General features: G+C 40.9%; 1 protein-coding gene across 11 annotated transcripts in view; it reads right to left on the bottom strand.

Annotated features, from left to right (window-relative positions):
• zfhx3b (zinc finger homeobox 3b) overlaps positions 1-19,550 on the bottom strand; it is a 308,314-nt gene that overhangs the window by 190,931 nt on the left and 97,833 nt on the right. The window contains exon 1 of one of the 11 annotated variants that reach the window (XM_085907650.1): positions 5,244-5,308. The exons of the other annotated variants lie outside the window; for them this stretch is intronic. The gene's annotated coding sequence lies outside the window, so the exon portion shown is untranslated. Of the gene's footprint in view, positions 1-5,243; positions 5,309-19,550 lie in introns of those variants that run through there. 11 annotated transcript variants of the gene reach the window in all.

Below are 19,550 nucleotides of genomic sequence, written 5' to 3' on the forward strand. Positions count from 1 at the left end.
TTTCCATGCAGTCTTTTGACCAACAGCATCTCCTGTGGTGACTCCTTTCCGTGCACGGTGCTCGCAGCCTACATGTCCGGCTTCAGGGGGCACGCTGGAGCAAAAGGCAGACGGAGGGAAGAAGCAAAGTAGAGGAGGGACACCACACTGGGTGAAAGGAAACCTTCCAGTGGCTAGAGGACATTTCACGCTAATGGCGGCCGAGCCAATTGAAATGACTGCAACGCTGCATGATTTGAAGGTCAGGAGACAGCGGATTATATTCCAGTGATGGCGGCGGGGGGATTGGCGGAGTAAAATGGTGCCTCCCCCCTTCACCCCGCCCCTTCTTGCACGCTTCTGAATTATTGCAGAAGAGCCAAGATTGAATCAACATAGCACCAAACACCTCCACCATTACTCTTACAGATAGCACGCTATGAAACAAGAGGCAGGACCAGTACATCAAAATGAGAAATTCTACTCAGGGAAATTTGAAAGTTGCATTTTTCATACCATAAAACAAACAAGATGTATTTAAAATAAAATTAAAAATAAAATGAGTATCTACTGTAGTTCATTCTACTGTGTGCACTATGGTGGAGAAAAAAATGAATTGATCAAATAATTGTTTTGCTGACTGATCAGGATTGCTCATTTTGTTTTTAGTTCCTTGTTATGTTTGAGAACGCGCTGGGAAAAAAACAAAACAATTAGAATTTGTCTTATAGACACAGGCGACAGCCCGGATAAACGAGTAGGCCTGAAAAAGCACAATAATTTGTCAGGATTGCAGCTGGGGGTGCAAAAGTTACTCACACATAACAAAAGCACGGGGTGATTATGCACATGACTGCAGTAATAAGCCGTAATAAGACAAGGAATGACCATACGTATTTGGTCCAGACGTTGTGCAAGAGGGCCTAACGTGATTACATCGCATTTCCATGTTGCAGATTTCAGTAACCCACAGGCCAGCATGAAGACCAATTTGAAAACAACAACAAGCCAGCAATGAGGATGTCAAGAGGCGTTTCGTGAAATCGTTGACTTTAATGTAATTAACCTAATAGACGGATGCATCCAAGTCAGTTTGCATGCTTGAGAAACTTGTTCAGGATGAGATCACTCTGCCCTGCATTTATTTACAAACTGTGCAAGTTGGGACTTCTGAAGTCAACATACTGAATGTGATTAGACCCACTAACTAATGAACCTCCTTTACTCACAGAAGATCCAGTGAAGTTTCCCAAATGTATGAATTACTTTCACACGAATTACTTGTTTGATTGGGATAAAACTATGTATTTATTATATTTTTTCTTAACTGTTTACATGGGACAGGAAGATTTTTGATTAGCTGTGAAGAAAAACTGTCATGGTGTATCTTAAACAATGTAATGCACTCTATTTTTCTTAAAGAAACAATTAATTAAGCGTCAAAAAATTACATTACACACAGCATAAAATAATAAACAATAGGCAACATTTTTTTAAATATCATGTCCATCCCTGTAGTTCCCATTGTATCAAATTTAACTGTTTAAATTGTTGAAAATAAGAAATACCCTGAACAAACACCAGACCTTCAATCTAAAAACTTTGTGGCGAAAAGTAAGAGGAAAAAACTGTAATGCTAATTTGTCATGGTGAAATGCACCAATCAGAAAATCCCCAAAATAACTTTTCTGAGAACACACAAAAAAAAATCTTCAAAAATGCTATTCATTAAGGTGAAATGAAGCGATCTGAAATGTTAAAATTACATTTTAAGGAACAGAATAAAATATACAGAAGTCTGCATGTCAAAGTGCAATCCACGAATCAGAATGTTTTTTTTTTTGAATATTTGGGGGAGAAAACAAACAAACATTTTTTGCCAGAATGTTATTCGTTGAGACAAAACCCACCAATCAGAAAGTTGAAACATTTACTCTCTAGTGTGAGAATGAATAAATGAATGATTCTTCTAAAAATATTTAAATACCTCCAAAAATTCAAAAATAATTTTACGTCAGCTAAATTAAAGGTACACGCTTCGGAAATCCGTCAGCATGTTTGCTTGAGAAGTATATGACAAAATATCATATACAATTCTGTCATTGTTGTTATACATAATCATACTAATGATTTCCACCGTGTCAGAACACATGAGTGTTGTCTGCAGGAAAGTGTAGGCACTGATGACTTCCCCTTATTCTTCCTGCTGTTGTCAGGCGCTAACAAGCAGCAAAGTCAATCCGGCGCATGTTTGAATGGCCGACCATGTTAAGCTCTTAAAGCAGCCGTTAATCCAGGATTTTGGGAGAACGCGTACCTTTGCCACATTATCATGACTGCGCCAAGACCTTAGTCTGAGTTTAATCACTATGACCAGCAGCACTCAAAGTTTCACACAGGCCTTAAACTTGAGCAGGACACTTAAGAGGGGATGTCACCAGTATTGTCATGCTCCAAAATTGCATTTCAGTGGCTGACCATTGTCTGCTTAGATCAGTGCTTCGCAAACTGAAGGTTAAACCCAGTTCAACCTCAAAAAATATTCTGTGGAAGGTTTAAGTCTTTATGAAACATGAGGCAAATATGTGATCTTGAAAAACAACATTCATAATTCAGAAAAAACAATGCAACATTATGCACAGTTTAATAGGAAAATAAAAATACTGTACATTTTTTCATTCAAACGTATTGCACAGCAAAGTTAAATTTAAATAATATACCTTGCTAACGGTTTAAAAAGATTTAAAGGTTTAAAAGATCAAATGGAAATGTACTATTGTACTCTAGTTAAAGTTAAATACAACTGAAGTGCAGCGATTCTTTAGAATACCGCTAGTCACAAATCTAGTTTAGACTAATTCCAAATAATTGGCAAAATTTTGATAGAACAATTAAAAAAACAGTAAAAATGCTTTTTAAAATGGCATCAGACACTGTATATACACACTATGCAGATCTCAGCATGATATTTTCTGTGCAAAGCACCTGCTTCTCTAATGATCAAAATAAATTACCAGCAGGGGCTAGTTATAAAACCATTTGTAGATGAAATCCTCCATTATCGATGACTAAAGGAACCATACGACTCTCACGACGCCCGAGTGACCTCTGCAGCCACTTGGCCAGCCTCCTCCTCAGACTGGCCTCAGCCGCCATACATGCGCAGGCCGCAGAAGCCTCATGCATGTCGGCTGCCTTTAACTCCAGCTACAAACGCAAGCCAGACACGCACACAGCTAACAAAGCCACGCAGACAGACAAATGCGTTCCGAGCTGACAGCTCCGGTTCCTAACCATGCATCTACGTGACAGCCATCAACCAATATGGCAGAATTCATGAGGAAACGCTCACGTGACTGAATGTGATCTAAGGGAGCAGCCGTGGGCTCGGGTCAAACTAGAGCAGGGGATTTGCAAGTTGGTGGATGGAGGATATTAGTAGCAGTGGACGGACTGATAAATCTGCTCACAAAGCCAATAGGTTTGTGACTTATGGTACGTATGAAAAAATACCACAGAAGCTGTGGAGGAAAAGGAGGAAATGAAATGAAGAAAGTGAGCAAGCCTGCTTTTCCTGTATCTATTTTTTTCCTCTCTCGCTGCTCAACACTGTAAACACACACTCCTCGGTGTACAGTTTTTACGCAGGCTTACATGCACTTGCCAGCAGATTAAACATCACATGGTTAACACTCAGGGCTGAACAATTAATTGAATTCAAATTGACATTGCAATATAGTAGAATGCAATTTTGGTTTTAGTTTTAGTTTATTAATATTCTGTGAGAATAAGTACTTAGTGTTGGGGATTTGTGTGTGCGTGTGTGTGTGCATGTGAGACAGTGAATGTGAGGAAGTGAGTGAGTTAGCGAGGGAGTCCAAATGGATTTCAGCCCAGGAATAAATCACTGTCGCCACAGAAACCGGCCGACAGTTGTGATGGATGGCTGAAATTTTTGTCTTGATGTCTTTAGTATTGCTGACAATTTGGTCGGAGTGGCTTTTTCACTTTTGCGCGACGCATTTAAATGCCGGCACATATAGCGAAAGCATGTTTCAAATATTTGCCATAATACCCCTTTTTTTCCTTTAAAATGTAAAGAAAAGGTGAATAGAATTAACCAATAAATGAAGAGATTTTATGTCATGCATATTTGTAGCCAATGCTCACTGCAACCATCAAAAATAAAAACAGACTGAAATTCAACTGGAAGATGGCACCATCTTGTCTGTGTACATGTGTGAATGTGCGAGTGTGTGTCTACATTTGTCTCTGCGACGGTCACGTGGATGCACTGACCCCTTCTCATTGGGCAATGTCACCATGTGACACACTTCCTGTTTGCTGCGTTCACCAGATACACACTTTGTGAATGGATGGCTCTTTTGAGGAAATAGATAATTGTATCCTGTTCCATTTTTTAAAAATCTGATATGACCCAATGTCAACATTTAAAATGCTGTTGAGCTTCACTTTTATTTATATGTAACAAAAATAGACTTTATGTACTTTTGCATCAAGTTGCAAATCCAAAACAACTTTCAACTTGACTGTAGGTTCCAAACATTAAACGCAGGGATTAACATGTACGTTAAACAATTTTGCAACTTGTCATTAAGTTATACAAACATTCCACTTCCAACTTTAACATGTCAGCCTGACTTATTATTTAAAAGGTCTAAAGACTAATAGCATAACTGTTGTTCATTTTTACTTACTGTCACAATATCAATTAAAAATAGAACATGCTTGCAAAATAATATTCTGTCATCCAGGTCACGTAGAAAGTTTGAAATGAAAAATTTCATAAATCAATAAATAAAATGACTTGGGCAGTTATGTTTTAAAAGCTATCGAAAGGTTGAATGCATGCATGTACTTTAAAAACAATGTCAATTGTCAATTTTGCAGCCTATGCACACACAAGCTCAAGAAGTACGCATCCATGCACACACACACACACACACACACACACACACACACACACACACGCACGCACACACACACACACACAACTTCAGAGTTGGGCCACTTCAAGTTAACCCCCATCCCCTAACACACATACACACACACACATGACCCCCCACCCTTCTTCCCTCACGTCACCTACGTCCAGTGTTTCCATGCGCTCTCAGCTGGCAGCCTCAAATCAGAGCACGCTTGCCACAAACTTCACCAATCAATACTTCCAAAGCCTCGGTCGCAGCTCCCAAGTAGACTGACTCCACCACCACAGCACACATTCCAAAAAAGCTTTTACTGACCTTACTGTCTTTTTTCCCCCTCTGTGTGGTTACAGTCTCCCTTTCTGCTGGTCCCCTACACCTCTAGCCTTCAGGAAGTCATGCAGGAGCCGCCTCGTGCTCCTACTCAAGCCCCACGCATCTGTATGAGTCTGATTTCACAGTCTTGAAGGGGGGCGGGGATGGGAGGGGGGGGGACACCATGAACGTGCTGCTTATTTAGAAGCCGGCGCGCTATACCTGGGCTTGTAGGCAGCTGTTTAAAGCAGAAGGCTACATCCAGGGTGCATATTACCCCCTCTTCCTTACACACACACACACACACACACACACACACACACACACACACACACACACACACAGTCTCTCTCTCTCTCTTTCTTTCTCTCTCTCTCTCGCTTGCTCTCGCTCCAACACATGTGCACACACTCACTAGCCGGCTGGTTGGCTTACAACACACACACACTCACACACGCACATGCACAAAGTGAAATCGACAGACACAAGCAGCGGTCTGTCCGTCAGAGGTCTCTCTACCTGAGCTGGGACAGCAGGGAGTGCGAGAAAAAGTGTCCGTCCTGTCTCCTTGTCCTTCTCATAAGTGTTTAGAAGACAATTTCAACAAGGGATTGCTCCCAATCTACCGAGGTGATCCACATGGATGAGTTATAATATGCTTGCCACTCTCTCCCTCGCTATCTTCTTAGACTCCCTCACTCTTGTCCTTTTTTCTCACTCTTTGGCACTCGAGCCTATCATCAAGCAGTTGCCGGACTATGCTCCCCCCTGTCCCCTGTTCAATATTTGGTTTTTCCTTTCCTGGATGTGCAAGCCGTGGATGTGCGATGGGTCAAAGACTGCATATTAGTGAAATACATTATTTATTGCAAAAGCTACATTCATTTTTTTTTTTTTTTTTTGCACGCCAGTGGACATTGGATGGCAATGGTGGCTGTATGAGGGGTCAGGTTTTGGCAGAGTGAGCGTGGGAAGGGAGGTGGGAACATGGAATGTGATTTTAATTTATTTATTTATGCAGTGACTGGGATTGCCTTATCATCCAGGGTGATACTTGAGGGCATCGTTCTCCAAGCCATCCCGAATCATGGTGCCACTCTTTTTTTTCATCAAAATGATTTCAGTTTATTACACTTTGTGCGTGTGTGTGTGTGTGTGTGTGTGTGTGTGTGTGTGTGTGTGTGTGTGTGTGTGTGTGTGTGTGTGTGTGTGTGTGTGTGTGTGTGCACGAGCGTGCATGGAGGGTCTTGCATCTGTTCACACATAAAAAATAACTGGCCAAAATGACATTTTCCAAATAAATTAGTTTGTTAGATATTTTATAAAACATTATTGCATTCAAAATTATGAAAGTAATTACAAAGAGCAATCCTGAACATTTTTATGATTTGCTAAAAGTAAATTCTTCTACATTTTAACGATTTGCATGACGTGTTTCATCATCAACACCCATTAATTAATGATTAATTTAAATCAAAAGGGTTGAATACAGAGTGCTATTGTTTTTAAACGGGGTTCAGTTACATCATAAAATCTTTGAGCTTCATGATTATTTCATTTATATTGAGATCAATAAAACAGGTACTTGTGTATTATGATGCAATGATAAGAATAAATAAAGACGCATTCTGATGAAAATCACTGTTTACACAAAACTACAAAACACACCCTAAACATGGCTGGCGCAACTCTGCTAGTATGCGATGGTGTGGAATGGGTCCAATCAGTTTCTGTGAGGAACATGGACGGCCATCCAGCGTACAATGTGGCCTCGGGCCCGGGCGGCCTCTTCTATCACCACCATTAGTCCGACTGGAAAATGACTCCACTGGCATTAACAGTCTATCTGGAATCTCATAATGATGTGGATTTCTGATATTATTTTAAAAAGCCTTTGTGAGATTTAACAAAAAAAAAAATTTAACTTTCAATTCCTTTACTTAACTATCTTAAAATGAGAGGAACACGAGTTGCGAGGAAAGTGGTATGACGGACACACACGCACACAATCTAATACTGCACTCTCTACCTAGAAGTTATATAAAGGCACTATTAAAAAAGGTACTAGCAAAGAATTATACATAGAGCAACTTTAACACTTTGATGAGTCTCAATGTCTCTAGCGACTCAACAGAGCCCCCACTGGTGGTGTGAAATTAAACATCCACCATACCCAACAGCCCTGCCAAGTTGTGTCCAAGATATTTCCCGACACCGTCCAATGTCATTCAACATAAGAGTAGAAACAATCCTTTTTTCTCTCCATTTTTTTTTTTTTTTTTTTTGCAGGGACTTTAGATGTTCCTGAATGGCATTATTATGTTTTATTAATATCGCTGAATTATTACTCATTTCCCTCTTAGAATTGAGTGCTTTAATCCACATCTGAAGTACTCATCAAGGCTGTTGAGGGAAATCAGTGTGGAAGGATACATTATATTTGCAAAAATGCAAAGGATAAATTAAAAATATATCGTCATACTGAAATATTAACTTTTAATTTTAAACATAATTTACCCAGATGATTTGATTTCTTTTTCCCCTTTGAGCCTAATATATTTTTTAAGAAAAAAATACATTGTGTGATTATATTACAGTGATTATTATACTTCAACTTAGTAATTTATCCTCATGTTCATTTTTATATTTTACAAAAAACAAAATTTCAGCAAATGGAGGTTGACATTTGAAAAATTTGAAAATCTAAATGCTTCCAAACGTTTCAACTATCCTGCCTTCATGTTCACTCTTCATGTTTTTTTCCCTCCACAATTGTGAACTGTAATTCCCATGATCACCCTTGAAAGCATGACCTTGTGCTGTGTGACGGGGAGATAGCTGCACCATGAAGACAGGACGCCACTTATCATCAAGGGATGAGGTGGCTGTTTAATTTCACACCACCAGTGGCTAAAACCCCTGTTAGTGTTGAGCATCACAATGGCGGCTACGCTGGGGGAGCAGATGTCCTGGCGAGGGGGTGCAAAAACGAGGGGATGGGAGGGGAGGGGGTGAGGCCAGGCGGTTGGTGCCTTGTGAGTGGTGGTAAAAAGTGTGCAGCAGAGTGCTTGCACTGTCACCGTGTATTGTACTCAGAACAGGCCGACCCCCGTGGGCATGGGGCCAGAAAAAAAAACAGCACCTCTCTTTTTATGATGCACAATAAACACACAAATAGCCATCCGGGTGTAGTGGCTTATAACTAAAAGTAGTGGGATGCACCCATGGGGGACATGAACCGGATCGGGAGGAGCATAGTCGCTGAGCAAAGGTGGCGGGAGTGCCTTTTAACGATCGTACTAGAACGCACGGGCCGACATTAGCGAGTGGCCGATTGCTTTGTGAAGAGCTTCTCATTGTCTGCAATGATGAACTTGAGCTCTGGCCTCCAACCTGGGGGTCTTTTTGTCTCATCCACTGGCTCCCCTTTTGCTACCCCTCCCTCACATATCTCACACACACACACGGTGACGCCCAGACATAACACACCCCGCGACATGTGATGCCTGTAGGGTTGAACGACGACCGCCATCCCCCTGCGCCGCCCTATATCAAATACAGAACAGTAATGAGCCGGCCCAAGAAAATGGCGGCCTTCTAAAACATGGCGGTGCGCTGATAGTCGCATGCAAACCATGGAAGAAGAAGGTCACTTCTCCCATCTTTTAATACATCAGCCCCCACCTACCTTCTTTTTTTCCTGTATCCCTCTCAAATGTCTTCTTTTAGTCTTTTTTTCCCCTACCTAATTCAGTATGCAGATGTAAAGGCTTATTATTTAAGAGACAAATGATGGGGGAGATGAGAAGAGACATGCGGCTGCATTTGAGTGATGAGAAAATTAGGAGAATGAAAGCCGGCTCCCGAGAGCTCTCTCCCTTTTCACAGAAGGTAATAAAAATATAAAAATAGGAAAATACAAATAACGGTGACCCTACCACTGTATTCTGCAGCTCAGCAAGAAAAAGCAAATCTGACTGCCATTCTTCCGCAGCGCCACGTCCCCTCGGACTGCTCCAGCCCAGTCATACATACTCACCCCGCCAACACACACTCACACACACGCACAAACAAACAAACACACGCACAGACACACATCCTCTCCAGTATCATTTTTCTATATTTTCTCCATCAGTGGGTTATGTGCACAACATTCCAAATTCATTTAGACTGCTTGATTTCTATTTTCATAATATCAGAACATCAAGTTAAAGAAAATAAATGTTTATTCAGCAGAATAGGGAGCGCCGGTCCGAGGGGGGGTTCTCATGCGAAATCAGTAAATCACTCCATCTGGAAGATGAACGGCATGTTTGGGAGTTCATTGCCTTTCGTCTCGGCCGAGTGGCCAGCGTGGCGGCTGCAATAGCGGGCCCAGCAGGCTGCACTCGGGGGGTGACCGGCAGGCTTCGAGAGGGAAATAATGAAGCGAAGGACCAGCCATATTTGGCTGACCCCACATTCACCAATGCCAAACATTTTGTAGCGTGTTTTGACGCCTTCTCAGTGAGCACATTTCTTTGAAAAAAATAATCTGATGAGTTGCATAGTTATTATTTGCGTTTAAACATAACTAGGTTAGATTACAAATTACTTTCTTTCATTCAGCAGCTGCATAATCTACATGAATTTAAAGGTCTTGGCCTTATGACAATAGCAACAACAAAACCAGAAACGGGAAACTTTGCAAACAATCACAAGAGTGGCATGGTCTAAGAGGAAACACCAGCAAAAATGTGACTGAGCATGAAGGGAGAAATTTACTTTGTGTGGGAAAATAAAATGCCGAAAGAATCTATGGGAGCTCTAGTGTTGTATATAGTGACCCTGCAAAGTTCAGTCTTTGGCAAGTCTCAGTCTGAGACTAGGCTGTGACTAAAAACTGTGTGATGATTTTTCCAAATATTCTTCGTCTTCTGACCCATAGGTAACTTAAGATAGCACCAGACAAAGCACAGCACTAAGCTTACATGCTAATTTACACTCAGAAAATGACACGCATTCCGGGAGACAATAATCTTTGGTAAAACGTGAAATACTCCTGGGTCTGTAATTTAAATACAGTGAGTAGTGAGTAAGTAGATTTATTCTGATTCTCAGTTAGGAAAAAGTAACACATTTAATTACTCGCTTTGAACAAAGCTGTCATACAAGTAACGTATCACTACCAGTAAGAAAGGTAATATTTGATTAAACAAGACTCAAGATCTGATAATCAGGTCAGTTCAAATGAAAGTTAACTGTCTTTAGTAATGCACATACATTTGACGGACTTTCAATTTCAGAAACAGGATAAAATGCATGCTATGTAAATCTGGTACTTCAATAATTGCTAAAGAAAGAAAGAAACATTTTGAGTCGAGGACAGTTACTAAATCAAGACGTGAATGTGAAACCAAGACCGAACTTCAACATATGAGGACGGATGATTCCAGCCCTTAAGCCGCTCACCCTATCACTACCACTACTTGCTTTTGAAAAGAAAGAACAGACATACTAAAAAAGCATTCCAACATTCTTATTCCACAGCAAAAATATGAGAAAAAAAGAATTATGAGTAAACCCCAAGCCGCACGTATAAGTGATGCCATTGCCAGATGATGCAACTGCTTCCATCAGTTCTGCATTCTGCCTAGTATGCATCAAAATACCAGAACAAACACAATTTCAAGGGTCGCCAATAGTGGCTTTCTTCTTGCCTGGAGAAAGGAAGATTTGTTCACATTTAAATCAGTTGATCAATGACTGTGGCTTTACATGTTAAATGAGAGCCAGTTGAGTGGTACAGGCGAGCCACATGTTAGTAAAAAGAATGTTCTCGAGCTCCATACTTGCCGGCGGACAGCCCTAAATTAAATATCCTCAGAATCCATTAGGCTAAACAGCCCAGGGAAAGAATTTGCAAAAAAGAAAAATGACAGTAAACGCAGGCAATCATGAGTCAATCTATTATGCATGAATTATATTTTTCCGTGTAAAATGTCTTCTGTTAATTCCCCTTTGTATACAATGTCCATTACATTAGAGGGATGCATCTGTCTGATCTAAATGAACATTTGCCTGACAATTCATCAGGCTCATGCCGCCATCGAGAATGAAAACACTGGCCATTCAAACCCACTGCACATGCTATAAGTTAAGATTCTCCATGGCTGTAAATCTCTCAAGGAAAAAAAATTCTGCAAGTGGTAAAAAGTCATTCGAAACTCAAGCTTGAAAATGACTATTAAATGCAAATGTGTGATTTTAAATATAGGCAAAGATATTTGAGTACGCACAATTAAATCTAATCCTCCCCCCTCCCGCTTTCTAGTCCCTGACATCCCACCCGACATTAAATGCAACAGAATCCACCCTTACGCACTAATTTGTTTGCTTCGTGTTCTTTACTCAGTGTAACCGACACTCAAACATACAAATTTAATAGAGCAAATTGAATCATTATCAAATTCGGATCAATATAAATTTAGCTTCGGTAGAAACAAAAGGCAGCAATATTGAAATCCAACACTGGCTGTGTTTGTTCATTCTTGACCCTACAAGTGGCGCTTTGCTGCCATCAGACATGATTTACCAGACTGGCACATTACAAATAATAAGACACTGGCAAAACAACCTTTATTAATGCATGAGGCCATGTTAGGCCCAGAGAAAATCTCACAGGGAAAGGAGTCATCAGTGTACTTGAGAAGACACAACTGGATGATTACCAATTCAAAGCTGCAAACAGTAACTATATGAGAACAATGAGGCAAATGCAAGTAGGACGCACTCCTGGCTAGAATACAAATCGCAATTGCATGAATTACCATTACAGTTTTGATTGACATTGTCAGAGGTGTATTTATTTTAAAATATATTCATGACTGTGATTGCACGCCGCACCATGGTGACTTTGCTTCATTTTGGGAACCAATTGAATTCCTATTGTGTTGCATGCCAGCAATGTAGTGGGCAGCATGTGTGTAAAGCTTATTCTTTGCAGAGTTGGCGGGAGCTGGAGTCAATCCCATACACTTTATACATTATTTACTTGGATAATGTCAAGAAATGTTTCCTCATCTGTTAGGAATCAATATTCTAGAAGTCTCACAGCACACAAATGATCCGAGGGAGACATTTTCAATTTCACTGCTATCTCAATATTTGGGGTTTTGACAGAAGCTGTCATGCTATGACATGTGAACATAGTTAGAGCAATTGAGAATGATACATGTGACTGAGCTTTACTGAAGTGGTCAAAGAGCAGTGGTAGAAATAGTTCCCCACAGAAGGTGGACAGCGGGGAAGAGCTTTGCGAGCGTCTCACTTCATAGCAAAGAAAGGAGGGGGGGCTGTAGAGGTGAAGACCCCTGCACGAGTGATGTAGGGGCCACTACAAATTCATGAGCTATTTAAGGTCAGTGTGATATATTCTCTGCATTTAGTCTGGATCTGGGATCAAATGTCCATGCTCCATGCTCATAATAAAATTCATTCTCATAAACGTTATCTGGACTTAGTGTACCTCATTAAATGGGTAGAAACATATAGTAAACAGAAAATCATACATTACCTTTTTTAAAACCCATTCGAAGGAGATTGCATGAATCCATAAAATTACTTTTATAACAATAAGTAAGGGCAGAATAATGATATTAAATTTGAAAAATAAGTTCATTATGTTCTCTGCAAAGCTGTTATGAGCACGTGAGATCTGTATTGACCTTAGCTACAAGAGTATGCAAACAACCTCAGGGGTCAAAGTTCACATGTGGACAGAGACGGCATCCCAAACTGGTCTGGAGGAACATCTGCTCTGTGTGCGTCACACAAAGCTGTCCCCTCAGAGATCCTCACGGCCCCCAAGAGCCTGGGAATGATTCAAAGTCAAGGGCGGCCTCCATAGTGATTGAGTCCTGAGTGGACACAGCAACTGTGTGAGGGAACCAGGTAGGGGACATTTGTTTGGACCTGAATCTCTGAATCTTTGGGGTTTTTTTTCTGCACAAACATAACACATCACCAAATAAACGCCAAATCTACAGCAAAGCATTGTGATAGCACCATTATGCTTTGGGGCTTTTTTAAAACTATTTTTATTAAAGTGGAACCGTTACTTTTGTCAAGGTTGCGAATAGTAAACACAAAAGGTTCAGGCTTCTAGTCAAAAGCAAATAACACAAAAGGGCAAGTTGGGGATTTTATTTGTAGAACATCTATTAACAAATTTAAAAAAGGAAAAAATAACAAGCCTTGTAGGCAAAGCGACTTAAACACTAAGCCCGGCGGAGCCGCCTTACCTCAACCAGCTCTAAAATCGAGATTGCGGACAGGATTGAGTCGATCTCTTAACACAAGACTAATCACGTAGCGCATTAAACATGAGAGCCCTGACCACCCCTAAATACTTTCACTTGGCAGCCTGACACTACGCTTGAAAGGAAACATCAAATGAAGTCAATAGATGGATCAATAGCCATGGATGTCTGAGCTTGCCCTGCAGCCAAAACCCACCGTTGTACAGATCTCTCCCTGGTCTGAGCTCTGGTCTTCATTGTGTACTGCCAGCACTGAGGAACACTTGATGTACGTCTTTTTTGCGCCAGACATCGCCCCTCGCATGCCACACTTGCTCACTCTTTCTAATGTGTAACTGATGTGCACCTGCTGGGGCCCGGGTTGCATGGTTGCACTCTCCTCAATGACGGCATCAATCACTCAGTAGGACTTTTTATGGCCGTTTAAACATGCATTTCACCGCTGTTACTCTTCCGCATAGCAAGTACACGATGATAGCGACCGCAGCCAGCTGCTTTCGCCTTCCATTCTGTCAGAACTAGGAGGCGTGATTTGATAATGCAAGGAATGTCCTCAGAGCTTGTTTTTAAAATAACATTTTATGCAAAAAAAAAAAAAGTGTCAAATGTAAACTAGAAACATGGACTGGTTTGAACTGGTTTGAATGCAGGCAGAATGGAGCATTTGTGGATCAAAATACGATTACAATTCTCATTCGGGTCTTTAGTAGGGTCACATGTTTTCAGATTGTTGTGACAGCATTAGCCGTGGTTTTATATGCGCAACATTCTCACCTTTTCACCTTTATTTGTATTTTTTCATCAGTTTTAAAATTTCATTTGTTTTAGTTGTGATAATTTTGGGCTTGTTGAGTGGGCCTGTCAGTCGGCAACCTGTTACAAAGTGCTCAATTAACTTTGTCCCTTGCTTGTTTTAATTGATTTTATTTTATTTAGTTTAAATTGTTTTCACAATTACAAAGTTTTACCAGTATTTTCTTTCATGAGTGAAAAATATTGAAACTATTGGTGCACTTTTTCATCATATATTAATGACACTACAACCGTGAGGAGCCAGCTGGTGGTGAAAGTACCCTGCTTCCTTTTATTAAATTGGAGCTTAACATAACTGAAAATTTGCTATTTTCGTGGCATGCCACATAATGTTCAATCACCTTGTTAAAACATCAAGCCAAAAAAAAAAAAAAAAAGAGAACTGTGGCCCGGCCGCACAGCCACACGTGTGGCATGTACATGTTGACATAGAGAACACCTGTAAAAACATTTAGAAACTATTATTCTTTTCGAGTGTGACCTGGATTCACAGTATATTCTTGATGCACAAATCTAATTATGTAAAGTATTAAAAGCATGTCACGTTCGACCAGTTTTGTGAGGCCCATTTTAGAGAGAGCTCACCTCTGTGAGCTCTCCGGTGAGTTTAGTAACAGACAGAGAGCTTCTTCTTCAATTCCCCTTCCATTCGCACCTAAAATTGAAAGCTGACAAATGTAACCTTAATTACAGCCTTCCCAATCACGGCTTAAATGTAACCTTGTGGCTCCCGCTCAGTGACAGAGTGAAGTGCACTGCACCCTCCTCGGGCCTATATTTCACCAGAGGCAGTAAATGCATCTAAAGGACACGAGATGGATACATTATGTATATGGGACACACAAGTATGCGATTTAAGGAGTACGATGCTGCGTCAGCACTGAAAATGCAAGCAGATCGAGGAACAAACACGGCGGAGGAGCCCTTCTTATATACAGCCAGGCATGGTCTATTGACCCAAATGTAATTATTTTATACACTCTCTGTCCCCCTCCAATCCATTCTTCATTTCAAGATGTCAGACTTAGCACACGTACATATTTTATATGTATGGTTTAGGCCAAAATGATTCATCAACTGGCCAAATAATTACTTTTGAGATGCTGTGCTTTTGTTTTGAAATGCATTAAAGGTGTTTGAAGATAATTGTTGTCATTTTAAATGATTTCTCACCATTTCAACTTTTAGGATTTTTAGATGGGTGTGGCAAAGTGATGCACACCAACAGATACACATTTAAGAATTAAATATTCACTATTACTCAAAATAGAAATAATTGTAGTCTTGATGTATCTTGAAATTCAGCATGTAGTTAAAAACGGCATACTGTATATATAATAATCTTAACATATGTATTTTTATATATAGATACTTTTGTATTTTTTCAAGAAGAAAAATTAAATTCATGGACCTGTTAAATCACTGCTTCAGAAAAAGATGATTTTGAATACAATTCATGAATCAAGTTTCTGTTCACAAGCATCATGAAAGAAAAATAAAACTGGATGAATGTATAAAATGCCGCTGTGTTTGTCCTTCTCCCTGACACTGAAGACCCCTCCCCTAGGTGGAGAGACAAACACGGGGGAAGTCTGGAGGTAGCTGCCATCCATGCACAGCTATTTTCCATCTTCTTTAATCACATGATCAGGGTGACAGCGTCATATCCTCGCAGCAGAGGGAGGAGCTAAGCTGTGTGCAGCTCGCCACCATTTTGTGTGGCTACCTGACTCATTTGTTTACCTACATAGTCGTGAGGGTTTTAGAGGACCTGGCGTGATGTTTACACCTATTGATGCTAAAAGGAGCACAAACGGGCGGTGCAGATTATTGCGCTGCAGCTCGTTTTGGATTTCATGTCAGGCGTTTCACTCCGTGCTCGTCTCCTCCCCGCCATCAGCTATGTGAGAGCCTCATATGGTGCAGTCAAATTGCTGTCTGTCGGATCATGCCTCTGAATGTCCAGACTTCATCAGGAGGATTAAAGAATGGGATCAAGGGGCGATAGCGAGACCGTTGCAAGCCCTTACCGTGCACCACACACGTTTACAAATGTGCACCGAAAAAGACTTAGGCCTTCAAAACTGAAAGCTGTGAAACCACGCCCCGCTTAACTGCCAGCTGTCAATCAAATCTCACTACTATGGCCTGAAAAATGAATGCCATCTGGCGTTGCTCCTTTTCTATGCCTACAAATACTGTAACTCGATGTTTGAGCTGCCAAATTTCATCTGCTAAGGTCTCCATTTGCTGGAGTATATCCCACCGGGTTGTCGTTGCGACAACAGGCGTCAGCCGTCAGCGAGCCTGCAAGCCGGCATGCGTGAGCCTAGTAATCATAGCTAAGGACAAAATGTGCATATTTTATATATTCAATTGAACCGATGTACTTATGTATAGATTTAATATTATATGACCAACAAACTGTTGAATTTTGAGTACCAGCACTTTGTAGTTGTCGTTTTTTAACATTTACTTTCAAACATATACAAAATACATGGAAAAAAAGTCTCCAAAATCTATTTACAGGGTTTTTAAAATATAGGTGACCAATGGTGCAGATCTCTTATGATTCCTACTCTGACTTTTTTTCTGTTGAAAACCAAAAAGAAAGACTAAATGTGTCTCAGTAGGCAGGGGGATGAGGTGCAAATGTGCTTGCCGTGGTAGGTTGTTCCAGAGTCTGTGATTTTGGGAGCAAATGACTGCACCATATTAAGGAGTAATGGAAGTCACAGCAGGCCCCTTGTGAAATATTCCTATATGCTTTCATCACGACACTGATCAAGGCACCAAGAAAGGTCCATTACTTGCTTTAGTAGCGCTAGTGTTATTGCGCGGAGAAAGTCATCCTGAAAGCCGTTCATTGGAGGGCAAAATGTTAATTCTGATGCTGGGCGATAGCATCTACACCATCATAAAGCAGAAATAAATGAAGGAAGGATGCAAGATATGAAATGAAATAACAGAAAATCCAAACAAAGGTACGAGAGTTCAGCATCAAGATTATTTGTCTATGAGTGCATAAGGATGAGATTTTTGTAGTGATCCCACTAAATTCGAGTAAATAAGTCTATATTCTGTGCTTTATTCTGGGATTTGCCAGACACAAGGTCTGGCCCTGCATTTGAGACAACAAAGGCAGTCTTGACATCTTGCCCAGCCAGCAGATAATATTTGCTGTTCAGAGACGGGCTTTCTTTTGTTCCAGGTTCTTATAAGCCCAAGACACTTGAAATTTAAACTGAGTTCAAAAAATATGATTTGCCACAGGGCAAGGTAAATCTCTTGGCAGGACCTTTCAAAGGCTTGCCCAGGGTTTGTTTACAATTGATCTTATTTAAAAGTGGGTTTTTTTCTTTGTTTTTTTTTTTTTACTTTTCAAAGACACACTTTCTGCCATGATCTTACGGGTCAAAAAGAACAATGAATGTGTGTGGGGTTTTTTTTTTTTACGAATTTGAGAAAAGATTTAAAAACTTATATAGGCAGTAGAGAATAAAATTATTCCACTGCCGGTCTTCATATTTGTAATTAAAAATGTATCCAAAACCGTGGCTACAAACATTTTAGAGCGCATGTGTGGCTTGTGTCTCGTGGCTTGCTTAAGCTTCAAAGAAGATTCCCGTGGGCGCCTTCATTTCCCCACAAACTTCCTTCAAGGCTGCGCAGGTTAACGCGTCCGCTTTGACTACCTGATCAATAGCTGTAAAGGTATTCATTGCGCCAGGGAGACAACTTTGGTCCTGCAAGTCGCAGCTAAAATCCAGCAAATCTAATGACCCTTGCTGAAATTTTACATCCTCCAGTTTTTTTTTCCATGCATTATCACATAGATGCACGGGAAGGTGATGAAGTCGATAGCAGGGTACCGAGTGCCCTTTCGGTCCTTCTTTTGTTCTTTCGGAAAGAGGTGAAGCGAGTGCAATTGCACGTATCCCCAAAATGCCCCCCGAACGCTTCCTTGTGGCCCCTGAGTGGGAGTGTGTAATCGGCCCTGGCAGAGTGGTGGCTAATGGGGAGGGGAGTGGGGAAGGGGCACGCCTTTGAGATATATTCATGTGCGTGGCGTGGCGCCCGGACCCAGGGTGACACTCCTTCATTCGTGCCGCCTCAGGCCAGGATTAGAGCGAGCGGGCAGCCTGGCAAAGATGGCCATAATGCGGCATCATTTTCATATTAGGCTCATCTCATCTCCACAGACCTGACGGTGGACAGGCCTCCTCTCTTTGCTGCTCAAATTATCCTCAATTACTGGGGAAAGGCCGGGCCAGGGGACGTCACCTAACCTTCACCATCTGTTAGGTTCAAAGACGCAACGCTCGGCCAGCCTGCCTGTCTCCTGCCCCCCACCCCTACTCCGACCTTTCTGCCTGGGCCTGCTCCGACTCTATGCGCCTCTATCGCCCCCACCCTTCCTTCCGCCACCCCAACTATCTCGCTCTGATTGGCCAGCCAGCTCGCTCTGGACACAGCTGGGAAGTGCATGTGCACAAGACGCATTAAGGGAGAAAAGGTTATGTCACGCTCCTTTGACAAGAATATTCAAAAGTACACACGCGCAGGGGGTTAAGTCCATTTCCTCGGGATAACAGCATCAATTAAACCGGTGCTTTTTTCCAAAGTATAACTGGATGGAAAGATTAAATATGTGTCTCAAGGACAGAGCTTTTAACGAGTTTTAACTCTTACTTTTAAACGACATTTACACCAAAATGCATAACACAATGATACTGTAATAATCCTGTTTAATGTTTGGTTCAGTATTAATGTAAAAATATTTTGACTTTAAGTATACTTTCTAGTGTACAGCTGAAGTCTCTTATACTGAAACTTTCAACATGCAAAAAAAAAAAAAAAAACAGCACCCAGCTATCATTATGACTATATTAAACATATTGCTCAAGTCTCAGATCAAACATGGTACAAAAAGTAGTCTGCACAAAAAATGTTTAGCCGTTAACGTAAGATCATCATGACCAACATTCAATTACACTGGTGAGTAGGCCTAAATGCTTATCCTACACAAGACAGGTGTGATACCTGAAAAGCATATTTAATAACATTCTAAGCCATGGTAACACTATACACAGTTTAAAACATTAAAACTGCATTAAAGCTACAAAAATGACAACAACAAAAAACTACCGTCCTTGAACGATTTGATTGAAATGCTAATTTTACAAAATCAAATTAT

Source organism: Syngnathus leptorhynchus, chromosome 3 (genome assembly GCF_054491065.1).
Source record: "Syngnathus leptorhynchus isolate UIUO chromosome 3, UIUO_Slep, whole genome shotgun sequence".
In the NCBI taxonomy this organism is placed as follows: domain Eukaryota; kingdom Metazoa; phylum Chordata; class Actinopteri; order Syngnathiformes; family Syngnathidae; genus Syngnathus; species Syngnathus leptorhynchus.